Here is a 15,447-nt window from a genome sequence, read left to right as displayed (position 1 = left end):
AACAAAACCAGTTAACCAAGTGTCAAAAACAAACAAACAAACAAACAATGGATCTAGCCCATCCAAACTGCAGGCCCTGCACAGCAATTGGAAGTCAACAAGGCCCAAGGGAAAAGGGTCTAGGGATCCATTTGGATGTGGGCCCACAGTACCTTTGTATCTTTTTGGCAGGGAGAAGTTGCCCTCAAGCTACGTGGCAAAACCACTCTTGCCTTTCCTCAGAGATGCTGCCTGTTGTTGCTGTCTATTTGTGTGGGTAGGGGAGCATGCTAGTGACTCAAGCAGACAGTTGTAATTAAGGCCAGCTTCTCAGGCGGATGAGCAGAAAGAGATAATACGGATGTGTACAAACTGCTTCTACTCTCTCGCACACACACCCATACAAAGCATGAACAACTTATGTGACACACATAGTTTGTAGTCTTACACAGAGGCATGTGCACAAGATGAAAGCCTCCGAAAATCTCTGTAATGAATTGAACAAGTAGGACACTACTCATTAGAGATACATTTGCGTACATTAGGCAAGGCAATTTATTATTTTCAGCCACATGAATGTTGGTGCTAGTTGGCGGAATCAGAAAGCTGTTTTAATATGAAACATATTATGTCTAACTTTTAGGGTAGGAGTAGAGGTAAAAAAAAAAATGTCCTCAATAATGCCCTCAAAGTCAGAAAAAGGTGTGAAAGACTGGTATAAGGTCATAGGCAGAAAGCCTACGAAAACACTGATAATTCAAGCAACACTGCTGTATGCTGCAACAACCAAGGAGTAGATGCTGCAGCACACAGCTGTAAATAATTTCCCCCAGGGATCAATAAAGTATTCTGATTCTGATTCTGATTCTGATTAAATCTACCAGAACTCAATTTGAGCTTTGCTGCCACTTTCCAGGTGCCCAGTCAAACTCAGCGCACAGATTGCATCAATGCTTGGCTGCTTAAGGATTCATTAAATAGACATGTCCCAAAATTTTATGCACCCATCGCTTTTGTCATGATTATGCCTCACTTCCCCTTCAGCAGGACTACAATTGAAAAGACAATAGACCTTACAGTCCTGGTCAAACATACAAGCGCAGTCATGTTAGCCCACCATTGTTTTCCAGTGTTGTCCATTGTGGCTTTTAAAGTGTGCTAAACCTCACTGCAATATTGTTTAGAGTCCCAAGACCCCTCTCTGGGCATGGGCGTTGCCTTCAACTACGATGCTATTGGGACCCCTTGTTTTTTTTTAATTACACACCAGCCTACTTCTGCTGTTTTGCATGTGAATCACATAAGCTAAATTGTTAAAGTTTTGTTTTTGTCAATGAAATTAACTACGGTTCTTCTAAAGATTAGGCAAATTCTGAATAATTTTAGTTTTATGAAGGCACTTCTTTTAAAAGTCAAGGTTGTTCCAAAATAGATTCTTTTTTCACAAAATAGAACTGAAATTAATTAGCTAATGTGTTTTTTGCTTAAGGGGTTGCCTGAAAAAAGCAACTAAAAAAATTAAAACAAATTCTATAATTATTAGCTGTTTGATGGCATCTTTCAAACTGCAAACAAGAGTTAATTGGGTGTAAAGGATGTGCTGGCAGTGTGATCTTATGAAGTGACTATACAGTAATATGAGCTCCTACCTCAACTTTTCAAGCTGTGCTGTTATCTTCAGCTGTTGTAAGAAACCTGGTAACATTTCTCTACCTACACAGAATTACTGTCCTTCCATGATGTTTAGGAGGCAGGTGGGAGGCTTAATGCTATTTTTCCACATTGTCTGGTATCTTCTGCTCCTTCGGGGCCACATCACACGCTACCCCACCCACAAGCATGCTTAGTGGCTTTCAAAGGCTAAAATATGTCAGAGCAGAAATGAATCCTTCAGTGGTTTTTAAAATTATATGTGAATATTTGTCATAATTTCAATATGACTTAAAATTTCTTCCCACTACTTCAAATCAAATAATCTAATAAACACTTTAAAGATTAAATATATTATGAAACTGAACTTTCCCGGTCTTGATTCTTTATACTGATATAATAGAGATTAAATCATCCCCACAAATACCCAGCAGCATCAAGAATATGCTTGTATTTGTGATATATACACTGATCAACTGCAACGACCAAACGACATGTCTAAGGCTGTAATCCCCCTTGAATTAAATGGAATTCCACTGTACTTTGTCTGAAAATGCAACGTAATTATTTTTACATACTATTACTGACCAGTAGATACATTAAAATACAGGAAAGAAAAAACAAATTATACTGTAAGTAAATTTAAGCACTGTGCGAAATCATCTATTTCAGCATAAAAACAAATAATATTTGCCCGGCTTATTCTGTAAATGTGCAGTACACATTGTGGTGTGGGTGTGGGTCATATTACAGATTGCCTTAACCTTCCAATTTTATATTGTAATAGCAGATTATTTATGTAGTCTGCGATGACTTATCTTATGTTGCTGATGACATGGTGCTCTCTATCACCCAGACAACTAGCGGTATCTTACACTATTCACATGAAGGGATCCTTGGCCACCTCTTCATGTTCATTCTTGTTTCCCTGTTTTTGTTCCTTGCTCCTTCCTTCCAAATGGATGAGTAGCTTTAAATGAGTTGAGATGTGTGCAAGTCCATTTTAGTCAAGGCCCTATAATCAATTACTATGGTGATAACATTCTGTGCATACCTGAGAGTGAAATCTGTGTTTTGCTCAGCCCAGCACAGGTCTCTATTGGCCAATTAGATGTCATTTGACTTACTTAATGCCTACAGACAAAAATAAATAAATTAAATGAATTGGATTTTAGCAGGACATGTTTAAAAGAAGACAGATTTTCCTTTCATTTGCTGGAAAAATAATGACTGTAAAATGGAAATTGTGCTCAGCAGCAAGTTTGACAGAAATTGTGGTGAAAGAGAGAGAATTCTTCTGTTTTTAAATTTTTGGGTGATAAATTATTAAACAAAATATAAAATCTATGGTGCTCCAGAGCAGGTTATGTGCCAGATTAAAGATAAACAGGAATGAAATAATCAGCTCTCTGGAAAACAGTGTCACCAATCCTCTCAAACATTGTAGAAGTAGCAACTTATCTGCCACCAAGACTTTTAGTAGCAACTAATGTGATACATACAGATTCTAAGATGCAGCTTTGTTCCTTGATTTTTGCTCTGTTGGTTGAAAACAAATACTCCTATACTGTACTTGCTGACCTTACATCAAACTTGTACACACAGTCAGCCTACAGTTGAATTCCTTGCTCTCAGACTGTTAAACACCATCAAGGCTTCAGCTGAAAGAATAAAAACTAAAACGTTTTTTTGAAGATTCTTTTAAGAGAGAGCTGTGATATCGGTAATTCTGTCAACTTCCACAGTTGGCATTTCTGACAGCTTACTTTTCTCACGTCTACACTTTATTGCTATAGTAGATCTTTCCTAGTGTTACTTTACTGACCGAAAAACTTAGCATATATTTTTAACACTACAGTACTTTCCCCCTCACACACAGTCATACTGCTCCTTTGTCTGCTTTCATTCTGTATCTGTTTAACCTTTCATATTTTACCCTACCCAGTTTCATCTTCCTTTCTAAAATAACCACCGCTTACATGTGAACATGCAGAGGAAACCCTGAGAACCTTAGTGATTTGATAACCACCTTTGTGTGACCGCTTATCCTGATTGCCGATGTTAGATTAAGTGTATAATGGAAAGATCTCTCGGTATGTCGAACTCTCTTCGGGTGTCTTAAAAAAGCTTTTAAGCAAAAAAAGCGTGAGTATGATAAATGATGTAGGAAGAGATTTGTGCTGAGGAAGAAAAATAATATCAAAGAATTTAGTTGAACTGAACGTACACTGGGACTGTTTTGCTTTGAAATAATAACACCAAGTATAACAATGACAGCCTTCTCAAAATTTCCGTAGACATGATCTATTTAATGAAAAACACACGAACAGATGGCCAAAGACCTGTTTGCTTCAGCTGGCCATTTTTAAGTCCTTTCCAAGATTTTCATAAAGAGTCCGACTGTAGCATATCAATATCCATATGCAAACACACACAACCACTCATAAAAGAAAAGGGAATGAATAAAAATGGAGAGTGTGTGTGTGTGTGTGTGTGTGTGTGCGTGTCTATGAAGTGGGTTTGCAAGAGAATAAGGGTGCTTCTTGCTCCCTTTGTCTTGAAGTAATTCCACAATTTTGTCCCTAAGAAAAGGTCTTCCACTCACTGTGTCTACAAAGAGCCCCTCAAGCGTGACCCCTCATTATCTACGATCCCTCCCCTAACAACTGACAAGGCCCCTTAGGGCATCAAGCTTCAGCAACAGAAAAAAAAAATCACACAAACTGCATTTGCATTTGATTTGATTATCCTTCATGGTTGAATCATGGCCCTCTGAGCTTCTGCTTGGGGAGTGTTTACACAAGCCGTCAGTCTGACACACTTATTTGTGAATGTATTTTTTTTCTTACTTAAAAGCATTCTCATTTCTTCAGCCTCAGAAACTTCTGATTTTTATCAGCAAGTACCTCCTGAAAATAGTTCACCTCAATTTCTTTATAGAGAAAACAGAAAGAAGGCAAAGTAAATGTGATTTTCTGTTAAAAGACATTCAAGTAGTCCAGGTTAACTACTAGACATTCAAACACAGAATATTTTAATTCATTTACTACCTCTCCTGATGCATGTACGGTAAAAGTAGAGTAAATTTAATCCTGACATCTTGTTTAGAGACTATACATTAGTTTCTTCATTAGAAGCAGAATTTATTTATTACACTAATATAGGAAAACACAGGTATATAATTTGGTCTATAATTTGTTGGGCAAAAAGCAGAATTTTTGCAGTTTTGCCTCTCTACACTTCCACTTGGCCAGTTGATGTAAAATATAAATTCAACACTTTGAATCAAGTTCAGATATTATGTCTGCTTCATTTGTCCTGAAATAACAAGAGAACAGACCTCACGTTTCCATGACTGACTGCTTGTCAGTCAACTGTCCAATTAATTTTGAGCCTATGAAAAAGAAGGACTATCTATAAAAGGGGCAGTAATTCCAAAACATTTAATGCAATAATTTTGTTAAATAGCTCAAATTAAAGCTGAATGTCTGCACTTTAATCACAGCTTGATTGTTTGATTCAAAGAATTATGGCTTTGTCCAATGGATCCATTTTACTGCTGCAATTGCAGTAATTTTTCTGAAGGACTTTCAACTTGTTTATAAATAGTTATTGAAATGTGAATGTTTTCAGGATGTATTTTTCACACTTGTTCATTAAATAAGGTGTAATGAAAAGAATAATCTGATTTCAAAAGGCAATTTTTGTAAGTAATGGACATAGAATTTAAAATAGAAAACTAAATATACAGTTTACTTACAAAACTAGAATTTTCCCCTCCGGATATGTAGCATATCTGTATACAGTAGTCACTGCAGCCACTGCTGTTGGTACGATACCTGCTGAGAACCACGTAAAACTCATGAATCATTGGACACAAAGCAAGGTTTAAAACCAGTCTAAATAGATTTCAAAGCACAGGTAACAACAAGCCTTTGTTAACTGTGGAAGATGAAGCTCAGGATGTTGGGCTGGGGTTGGTATCCACTCAGCTTAACATGGCTCCAGGTTCTTTGCTAGCTCAGAGTTAGCATGCTGTCTGTGCAGATATTAGCAAAGAGCTGATACTATGTTAGCAGCACGCTGCAGTTGATTCTGTCCTTGATGCAGTCTGCATTTTACCATTGCATTTTTCACTAATGTCCTTTCACACGTTAATAATAAAAGCTATGTCCACATCTTCACTCCTTAAAAAATTAGATGCTCCTACACTATTTCCCTCCTCCCAGCACATGAACTGAAATCAGCTGATCACACCTTATAGGAACTCAACATGAGAACTGAAAGAACATTTCTATTTTTTTCAATGATATCATTTATTTATTTTTTCCACTCTTATTGTTACCAAAGTCAGGATCTAAGAACTTAACATGTGTATTCTCTTAAAAACATGCTTATATTGTGTCAACCAGTAATTAAAGGAAAAATATAAGCTAGTGAATTACTTTTGCTTTTTCAATAAGTTTGACTGCAACTTGTATTGGTCAAAAGCCACTGGATTTATTCTGTGCAAGTTGAGAATAGCAACATATTAAAGTTGATTGCAAGAGTTATTCTAGGACTTCTTGCTTCAGGTAATTAGTTTTGGGTACAAGCATTCTCTTGGACAACAGCTTGAAACATGCCAATATGTTTGTCAGCCAAGGAGATATGCTGAGAAGTAGGGATCTAAATTTGGAGACGCAGGAGTTCAGGTTTTGTACATACAACTTTAAAAATAAATATATATTTAAAAAAAATATACTTTAAGCAGAAAAGTTTAATGGACTTTTTAAACTTATTCTATTGTAAAAGAAAAAAAAATCAGTAAAACAGGTGATTTAGGGTTAAATTAATCCTTCTTTGTTTTAATCTGAAATGTCTTTTTGCATGTATGCTTTTTGTTAGACAAGAGGAATGTGGCTGTATGTTTCAGCTCCGAGGCTGTTCAGATGCTCTGCTTTTCTGTTCCTGTTTGCCTGGTGCAAGGGAGTTTGTCTGTGAGTGTGCGCACGCGTGTGCATCTGAGCACATGTCTGCAGGGCAGCTGTGTCCTCGATATGTGGGGACCTGACCCAGCTGTCACTAACCATACTGTGGGAGGTCTCTCTGAAAGCACGGAAATAAAATGTACGTTCGTCTCTAAGCAGGAACTGGCAGGGAATTGTCAGTAGTTAATATAAACAAATGTGTCTCTTCTGAACACATCTCAACCTTAATTTCTCCCAATGTGTCTGTGGATTTCATCAAGAATTCACACAGGAGCACAGAAACAAAGGTTTTGTTATTCTATATAGTATGCTGCAGAAGTTGTGAAAGCGTATAAAAAAGGCCAAAGTTCTGATCCCTGCCTTATTAATTTATCCACTGAGCAAGATCTCAAAGGTTCTACCTAATCCCAGTGTAGCAACTTAGTTGACGACCGAACAATGTTGGTATTAAAGCTTGCAATATATTGTTGTATTGCTGCACTTTAAATTGCAATTAGTGTGTTGTTATTTTACACAGTGTAAGCAGTCAAGCCACAAAATCCATAGCATTACTCAGGGAAATAATACACATCGACACAGTTATTCTTAATCCATTTGACGTGTTGAGAGAAACTGTTTTCATACTTTATGTTGGAGAACTTCAAAAATTTTATCCTTTATGCGTTTCCTCTGTTGTCCGCGGTGCACAAAACGCTTTGGGGTTAAATATAATGCGGACAAGCCCTTTAAAGCAAATGCGATCTGAAAGGCTGGCAAAGGCAAGGGGACGCAGCTGTCGGCGAAGCATATCTTTTTTAAGGGCTGCCCCTAATGATTGGAGACAGTTGGCAATTACGTAAGTATTCACTTTTAGGCCACTGGGCTGAACACTGTGTCGAGCCCCCCAGACCTTGGCACACATGCAGAAATGGGAAGAAGAAGAGGATGGCGAGGAAGGTGGGGGTGGGTGAACAAGAGCAAGAATAGAGGAGTGGGGGAGCTGGCCAAGAACCAACCAGGGGAACGGCAATACACGTGCCAACGCAGAGAAAGCAACATACAGATGGACAGAAACAGAGGGGGATGGAAGAATGAGAGGAAGGAAAAGGGGGAAAGGGAACAAGAACAAAGGGACAGTAATCACTGATTAAGATAGTGATAAGAAGGAGTAGGGATAAAAGAGGGAGCAAATGTGTGCAGAAACAAATAATGTGCAGAAGTGGTACCATGTACAATTTCAAAATTGTGCAGCGCTTCTGTTGTTACAGCACCATTGCTCAAGACACCTCTACAAAACACTTTTTGTGTTATTGGTGACTCGTCAGGTATTGCACAATTTTAGTGTTTCCTCCAAGCCAAGCTTTTGCACTTGGTCCCACCACCACCTGTTTTTCATTCAACCTGGAAGGTTAACAGCTGCCTGGTAACAAGGCTGATGCACACACATATGCATACACACACGCTTGCTCATCTGGCAAGTGAGGATCATAGTCATACTTTTGCTGCATTTTGTCTCAAGTGTCACAGCACAGCCAAGTCAAATGCACTCGCTCACAAAGGATCTAATTGCTTTTTCATTTTCTCTGTTACTGATTGTGATAAGTGGCACACTGTTACTTGGTATGCGTACATGTGTGTGTGTGTGTGTGTGTGTGTGTGTGTGTGTGTGTGTGTGTGTGTGTGTGTGTCCAAGTCTGTATGTATATTTTCATCACAATCTCGTCCACCATTTACTGAGCACAGTCTTTTACTGAGAAATCGCTGATGGCCTTTGCTTTATTAGCAGATTTGTCTGCGGCCTTCGAGTGGCATCCAACAGAGCCCACTCATCTGTTGTCAAATATTTATAAATGTCACGGAGCTAAGGCCTCCAAATGATGCCAGCAGAGTCTGTAAGGGTCTTGTATGACATTGAAAATGAATTCAGCCTACGGTGACCTTTTCTACACATATTCTACAAGATAAACTGAGGTGTGTTTAATTCAAATTTATTTTTTATTTTAGTTTTTTTCACAAATTATCACCTATTATATCCCACTGATATTTACACTGTATTAAAAATGCAGTTAAAAAATGCAGTTTATTCTTGTTTAGCTGTTTTGGCTCCATGGGTAGTCATAGTATTACCGCCCAGGTTTTACGCCTACAACTAACTGAAAACTTTCAGTCAACATCTATATCTGTCTGAACCTGACCTTTGACCTTAGGAAATGTCTTCACTGTATCATTTCATTATGCTTGACATTTGTGTGAAAATCTTACTTTTTGTGAGATCACAAAAACCTTTAAGTACTACAATTAAATCAGTTCATATTGGGTCCAAGTGAATGTTTGTGCTAAATTTATGTTTATATTTAACGACTCATTCTTTAAATGTCCACAGTCTTGAGCCTTTTTTGTCTATTTCTTCCAAGGAACCAGACTTTCTTGTAATTTCTAAAGTGGTCTTGGGTGATAGTTCTCCAGGATTTCTGAAAGTATTTTAAAGCTTTTCTTTGGACATTGGCTGCTTTTTCACTTAATTTCAGGCCAGTCCTTATATCTGACTCTATTCAGTGGAATGTTTTCAGTGTTAAGCTACTTAACACTGACCTTTGAATCATTCACGCATAAAAAGACACCTACCTCAAGGGATGAATCAGTGTCAATCAGTGTTATGTCTATGTATACAGCTTAGCAAAGAGACAATTTTAAAGTAAATCTTTAGGCATTTTGTTTGGCATTCAAGCAGCCTCTTGTAAAACCATATAATTTGTTCCAATTTCTTTAGTTAAATCTATGAAAAATGCCAAAGATAACAGACTTTGATAGGCATAAAATAGTGTTTTGCACTTATGAGGTGATTCCCAAAGAGCTATTAGTCAATAACATGGCTTATCTTGGTATGGTGTGCAATATATCCTTAAAAAATCTGAGTAATCGGAACAAGTGTTATGGTAATTTTTGGTTCCAATTATCATCAATATATACGAAGACAAGAATAACAGTGAGTGTTTACAGCCAGCTGTACTTTAAAGCCAGCTGTAAAACACAGTAGAGGCCGTGTCATAGTGTGTGGCTGCATTCAGTCAGTGTTGCTGGGGATCTTGTCAAAACTGATGGAATTATGAACCCAGACAAACACAGCGAGATTTTGTTCCATCATGGAAAACCATTGTGCCAAGTGGAAAGCGTTGGATTGACTGTCAATGCAGCAAAAGCACATCTGGATAGAAAAGCATAGAGTCAAACACTATCAGTCATGGACTGGCCTACCCAGATTCCTCAGCAATAGACCTCAACAATATTAAAGCAGTGTGGAATGATCTGGAGATGGATGATCTGGAGTCTGCAGTCAACATCAAAAGATGAGCTGAATGTCCTTCAAGAAGCCTAGAGAACTATTCATGAAGACTACTTCAATAAATTACAGGAAAGCTTGGCTTGCCTAAGAGAGTTCAGACTTCATTGAATAATTAAAATGGTAATTCATTTATTACCTGTATTTAAAGGATGTCATACCAAATATTGATTTTCAAGATTGTTCAACTGTACAAAAATGATTTTGCCATGTATTGGGTCTCGATATATATCTGCATGTATCAATTTCCTATCTTCCGAGCAAAATGTAAAGAAATGAAGGTTGGCTCAAGACCTTTCCACAGCACTGTACATGTACATATGTATAGCATTGAGAACCTACTTGCACCTGCCACTGAACTGTCAAACAATAGCCCCTTTTGACTTCTGGGGTCAACATAGGCCTGTTGTGTGACAGAGATAAGATGTTGCAGTGAAACGGGGCGGTCAAGAGCATATTTTTACCTCCCTGCCAAAATGTTTAAGCTACACCGAGGTAATGCTGCTGAAGACGATCTAGAATGGATGGTTAGCCAATGTTTCTGAAATGTCCATGCAGATACATCTCTTGACACAGGAAACTGAAATCAGTACAAGTTTGAGTTTACACCAACTCATATTTCAGCAAAACCTCTCTTAGTATAATATTCGCAGTGACAGATATTGTTGTATTGAGTATTTCATGTTAATTAGCTGTCACTGTTCATATCTTATTCTATTTCTTGATCTCTGTAGAAGCAGCTGGGCTCTTATTATGCAAGCGATTTTCATAAGAAGGTACCATGATGGTATAACTCAAATAAATTAAAATAAATGAAAGCATTCATGAAAATGTGAAAATGCCCGGCATTCACTTGCATTCGTTATTTATTGGTGTAAAACACTGTCCGAGTGAGGAAGCTTTAATAGCAAGGCTGTGTTTATTCCCTCGGACAGGCCTTGTCCCTTTTTGTTTGTGTTAGAAGAAAGATCGTCTTAATGAGTTAAGTCTTAAGAGTAAAAACACTAAACAATGTGTCCAGTTTAATTCAGGTCACGTTTGCATTTTCATAAATGCTTTAATTTACTTGCGAATTATACCATCACTGCCCAAGCTGAAGCATTCTTGGATCCTCAACGCGCAGATAAGTGAAAATCAAAGCAGAAATCTTGTTTTTTCTAAAATGAGACCAATAACAGACTGTACTCTTAAACAACATTGCATCAATACAAAATCAAATTTGTATCCTATGTAATCATTAATCATAACATTTGTTCTACTAATGGTTCTCTGCAACGAAAGCCTCTATCCATCATAGGGGAACAATGCCAGAGAGCAGCAATGGAAAAGACAGCTGATTTAAAGCATGCAGGCCTCATTTGCATATTTTACTTCCTCCAGCTTCGGTTACTCTGTGACATGTCGTCGAGTTTGTCTCCTGTCTCATCACTCGTAAATTCCAAACGGATTACCCCCCTGTCTCTGACATGTTAGTAAGGAACGGCTTCGATTTTCAAAAATTAAATAAATAATAAGTTGCGGGGCGGCTTGTCAAGCTGCGATTGCTAATCTATGAGGGAGGATTTGAATAAGTCCTTGGTGGCTCTGCGCTCTCTCTCGACTCTTCAATCTCGCTCTCATCCCTTGCGCAGCAACTGACTCAGAAGGAGGGCCCCTCTTCGAGAGCCCATCGCGCTAAGTGAGATTAATTTCGACATCATAAATAACTCAGAGTAGGTCGCTGCAGGGAGCTTGGAGACTGTGCCGTGTTAGAGAAACAAATGTATTTGACTGTGATTTACCATTCCAATCCATGCTCTTAATCCGGTCTTTGTTTCAGCAAAGCGCTAAAAAGCCAAGATGGGACTTATCACAATGATATGCTGCATTGTCTCAAGTGCTCTCGTCTAGATGGCTCCTTCAGAAAAGACTGATAGTGTTTAATGAATGGATCTTATTTATAACCTGTCCACCATTTTGACACTCGCCATTATCCTTTTGTGTGGTGTAATTAAAAACAAGACACCACAGCCAATAGAGGCATGCTGTAAATTTTCCCTGCTGAAAGTGTCAGATGCATTCAATTCAATTCAATTCAATTCAATTCAATTTTATTTATATAGCGCCAAATCACAACAAAAGTCGCCTCAAGGCGCTTCATAGATACAGAGAAAAACCCAACAATCATATGACCCCCTATGAGCAAGCACTTTGGCGACAGTGGGAAGGAAAAACTCCCTTTTAACAGGAAGAAACCTCCGGCAGAACCAGGCTCAGGGAGGGGCGGCCATCTGCTGCGACCGGTTGGGGTGAGAGAAGGAAGACAGGATAAAGACATGCTGTGGAAGAGAGACAGAGGTTAATAACAGATATGATTCAATGCAGAGAGGTCTATTAATACATAGTGAGTGAGAAAGGTGACTGGAAAGGAAAAACTCAATGCATCATGGGAATCCCCCGGCAGCCTACATCTATTGCAGCATAACAAAGGGAGGATTCAGGGTCACCTGGTCCAGCCCTAACTATATGCTTTAGAAAAAAGGAAAGTTTTAAGCCTAATCTTAAAAGTAGAGATAGTGTCTGTCTCCCGAATCCAAACTGGAAGCTGGTTCCACAGAAGAGGGGCCTGAAAACTGAAGGCTCTCCCTCCCATTCTACTTTTAAATACTCTAGGAACAACAAGTAGGCCTGCAGAGCGAGAGCGGAGCGCTCTAATAGGGTGATATGGTACTACAAGGTCATTAAGATAAGATGGGGCCTGATTATTTAAGACCTTGTATGTGAGGAGCAGGATTTTGAATTCAATTCTGGATTTAACAGGAAGCCAATGAAGGGAAGCCAAAACAGGAGAAATATGCTCTCTCTTTCTAGTCCCTGTCAGGACTCTTGCTGCAGCATTTTGGATTAGCTGAAGGCTTTTCAGTGAGTTTTTTGGACATCCTGATAATAATGAATTACAGTAGTCCAGCCTGGAAGTAATAAATGCATGAACTAGTTTTTCAGCGTCACTCTGAGACAGGATATTTCTAATTTTAGAGATGTTGCGCAAATGGAAGAAAGCAGTCTTACATATTTGTTTAATATGTGCGTTGAAGGACATGTCCTGGTCAAAAATGACTCCAAGGTTCCTCACCGCGTTACTGGAGGCCAAGGTAATGCCATCCAGAGTAAGAATCTGATTAGATACCATATTTCTAAGATTTTCAGGGCCGAGTACAATAACCTCAGTTTTATCTGAATTAAGAAGCAGAAAGTTAGCGGCCATCCAGGTCTTTATGTCTTTAAGACATTCCTGCAGTTTAACTAATTGGTGTGTGTTATCTGGCTTCATGGACAGATAGAGCTGGGTGTCATCTGCATAGCAGTGAAAATGTATGCTATGTCTTCTAATGATACTGCCTAAGGGAAGCATGTATAATGTAAACAGAATTGGTCCTAGCACTGAACCCTGTGGAACTCCATAATTAACCTCAGTGTGTGAAGAGGACTCTCCATTTACATGCACGAATTGGAGTCTATTAGATAGATATGATACAAACCACTGCAGCGCAGTACTTGTAATACCTACAGCATGTTCTAATCGCTCTAATAGGATATTATGATCAACAGTATCGAACGCTGCACTGAGGTCTAGCAGGACAAGCACAGAGATGAGTCCACTGTCAGAGGCCATAAGAAGATCATTTGTAACCTTCACTAAAGCTGTTTCTGTGCTGTGCTGAGCTCTGAAACCTGACTGAAACTCTTCAAATAAACCATTCCTCTGCAGATGATCTGTTAGCTGTTTGACAACTACTCTTTCAAGGATTTTTGATATGAAAGGAAGGTTGGAGATTGGCCTATAATTAGCTAAGACTGCTGGGTCTAGAGATGGCTTTTTGAGTAAAGGTTTAACTACAGCCAGCTTGAAGGCCTGTGGTACATAGCCGATTATTAGAGATAGGTTGATCATATTTAAGATCGAAGAATTAATTAATGGCAGGACTTCTTTGAGCAGTTTTGTAGGAATGGGGTCTAAAAGACACGTTGATGGTTTGGAGGAAGTAATTATTGAAGTTAACTCAGAAAGATCAATTGGAGAAAAAGAGTCTAACTTAATATCAATGGTACTAAGAGTAGCTGTAGATAATATTACATCTGTGGGATGATTATTGGTAATTTTTTCTCTAATGATAAAAATTTTATTTGTGAAGAAGTTCATGAAGTCATTACTAGTTAACGTTAAAGGGATGGTTGGCTCAAAAGAGCTCTGACTTTTTGTCAGCCTGGCTACAGTGCTGAAGAGAAACCTAGGGTTGTTCTTATTTTCTTCAATCAGTGATGAATAGTAAGATGTTCTGGCTTTGCGGAGGGCTTTCTTATAAAGCAGCAAACTATTTCTCCAGGCTAAATGATGATCCTCTAGATTTGTGACACGCCATTTCCTCTCCAGATTACGAGTCATCTGCTTTAGGGTACGTGTTTCAGAATTATACCACGGAGTCAGGTACTTCTGATTAGAGACCTTAGTTTTCACAGGAGCTACAGTATCCAGAGTCGTACGTAGTGAGGAGGTGAAATTATTAACAAGATAATCGACCTCTGTTGGGGTAGCGTTCAGATAGCTGCTTTGCTCTGTGTTGGTACAGGGCATTGGAGATGATAACAGTGGGTGGATTATATTCTTAAACTTAGTTACAGTGCTTTCAGAAAGACATCTACTTTGATAAAGTCTACTCTTCACCGCTGTGTAATCAATTATTGTAAAAGTAAATGTTATCAGGAAATGATCAGACAGGAGAGGGTTTTCAGGAAACACTGTTAAATGTTCAGGTTCGATGCCATATGTTAAAACAAGATCTAGAGTGTGATTAAAGTGGTGGGTGGGTTCTTTTACATTTATTCTTTTACAAGCATTGCTTGGTGTCTAACTGCAATTCAGCCTGTACAGTTGTGACAGTATAATCCTTCGTACAGTCTAACACTGAAGTGTAAATCCAAATGGTAGTGAATTTGTGCCTCTATTTGTAACCCAGTAACGGTAGAGCTAACTACTTTGTAACAGTTTTTATTCATTTGCATAATGATGGATCCATTATTGGCCTTCTAGCTTTGCTATCTAGGCCTTTAGCTTGCTACAGGCTTTTTACCAGCGACTTGTTTTTGCTTTATCTGTTTAACATTTTGTGTGAGATAGGAAGCACAAAGTTTCCTCCAAACAGCTGCCACTAGTCGTTCTACTGTATGTTCATTTTATTCTGCTAGCAGTGGGAGACACTGCAGGTCTCCTCTGACCTCAAAAAACGTGCAGATATAAAGTCTCGATGCACGCTCAATCATCCAGGTAAGGAAATCTGAAGAAATCGCCTGGATGATGTTCTCCCACTGAAATCGCTACGTCCAGATGAACAGAATCAACTTTTTTGCAAGCAAATATAAAGATTTTTTTAAATCATTTATGAATTTATTTATTTGCTAAAAAAAAAAAACCCTGCATGACCTACTTAATAGCAGTGTTCATAGTTAATGCTGAAGGTCAGCTGTCGGCTTCCTCTTTGGTTTTGTTCCCAG

The sequence above is a fragment of the Aulonocara stuartgranti genome (genome assembly GCF_965226115.1).
Source record: "Aulonocara stuartgranti genome assembly, chromosome: 15".
NCBI lineage: Eukaryota > Metazoa > Chordata > Actinopteri > Cichliformes > Cichlidae > Aulonocara > Aulonocara stuartgranti.
The sequence above is the reverse complement of the archived record's forward strand: the minus strand, read 5'-3'. Positions refer to the sequence as shown.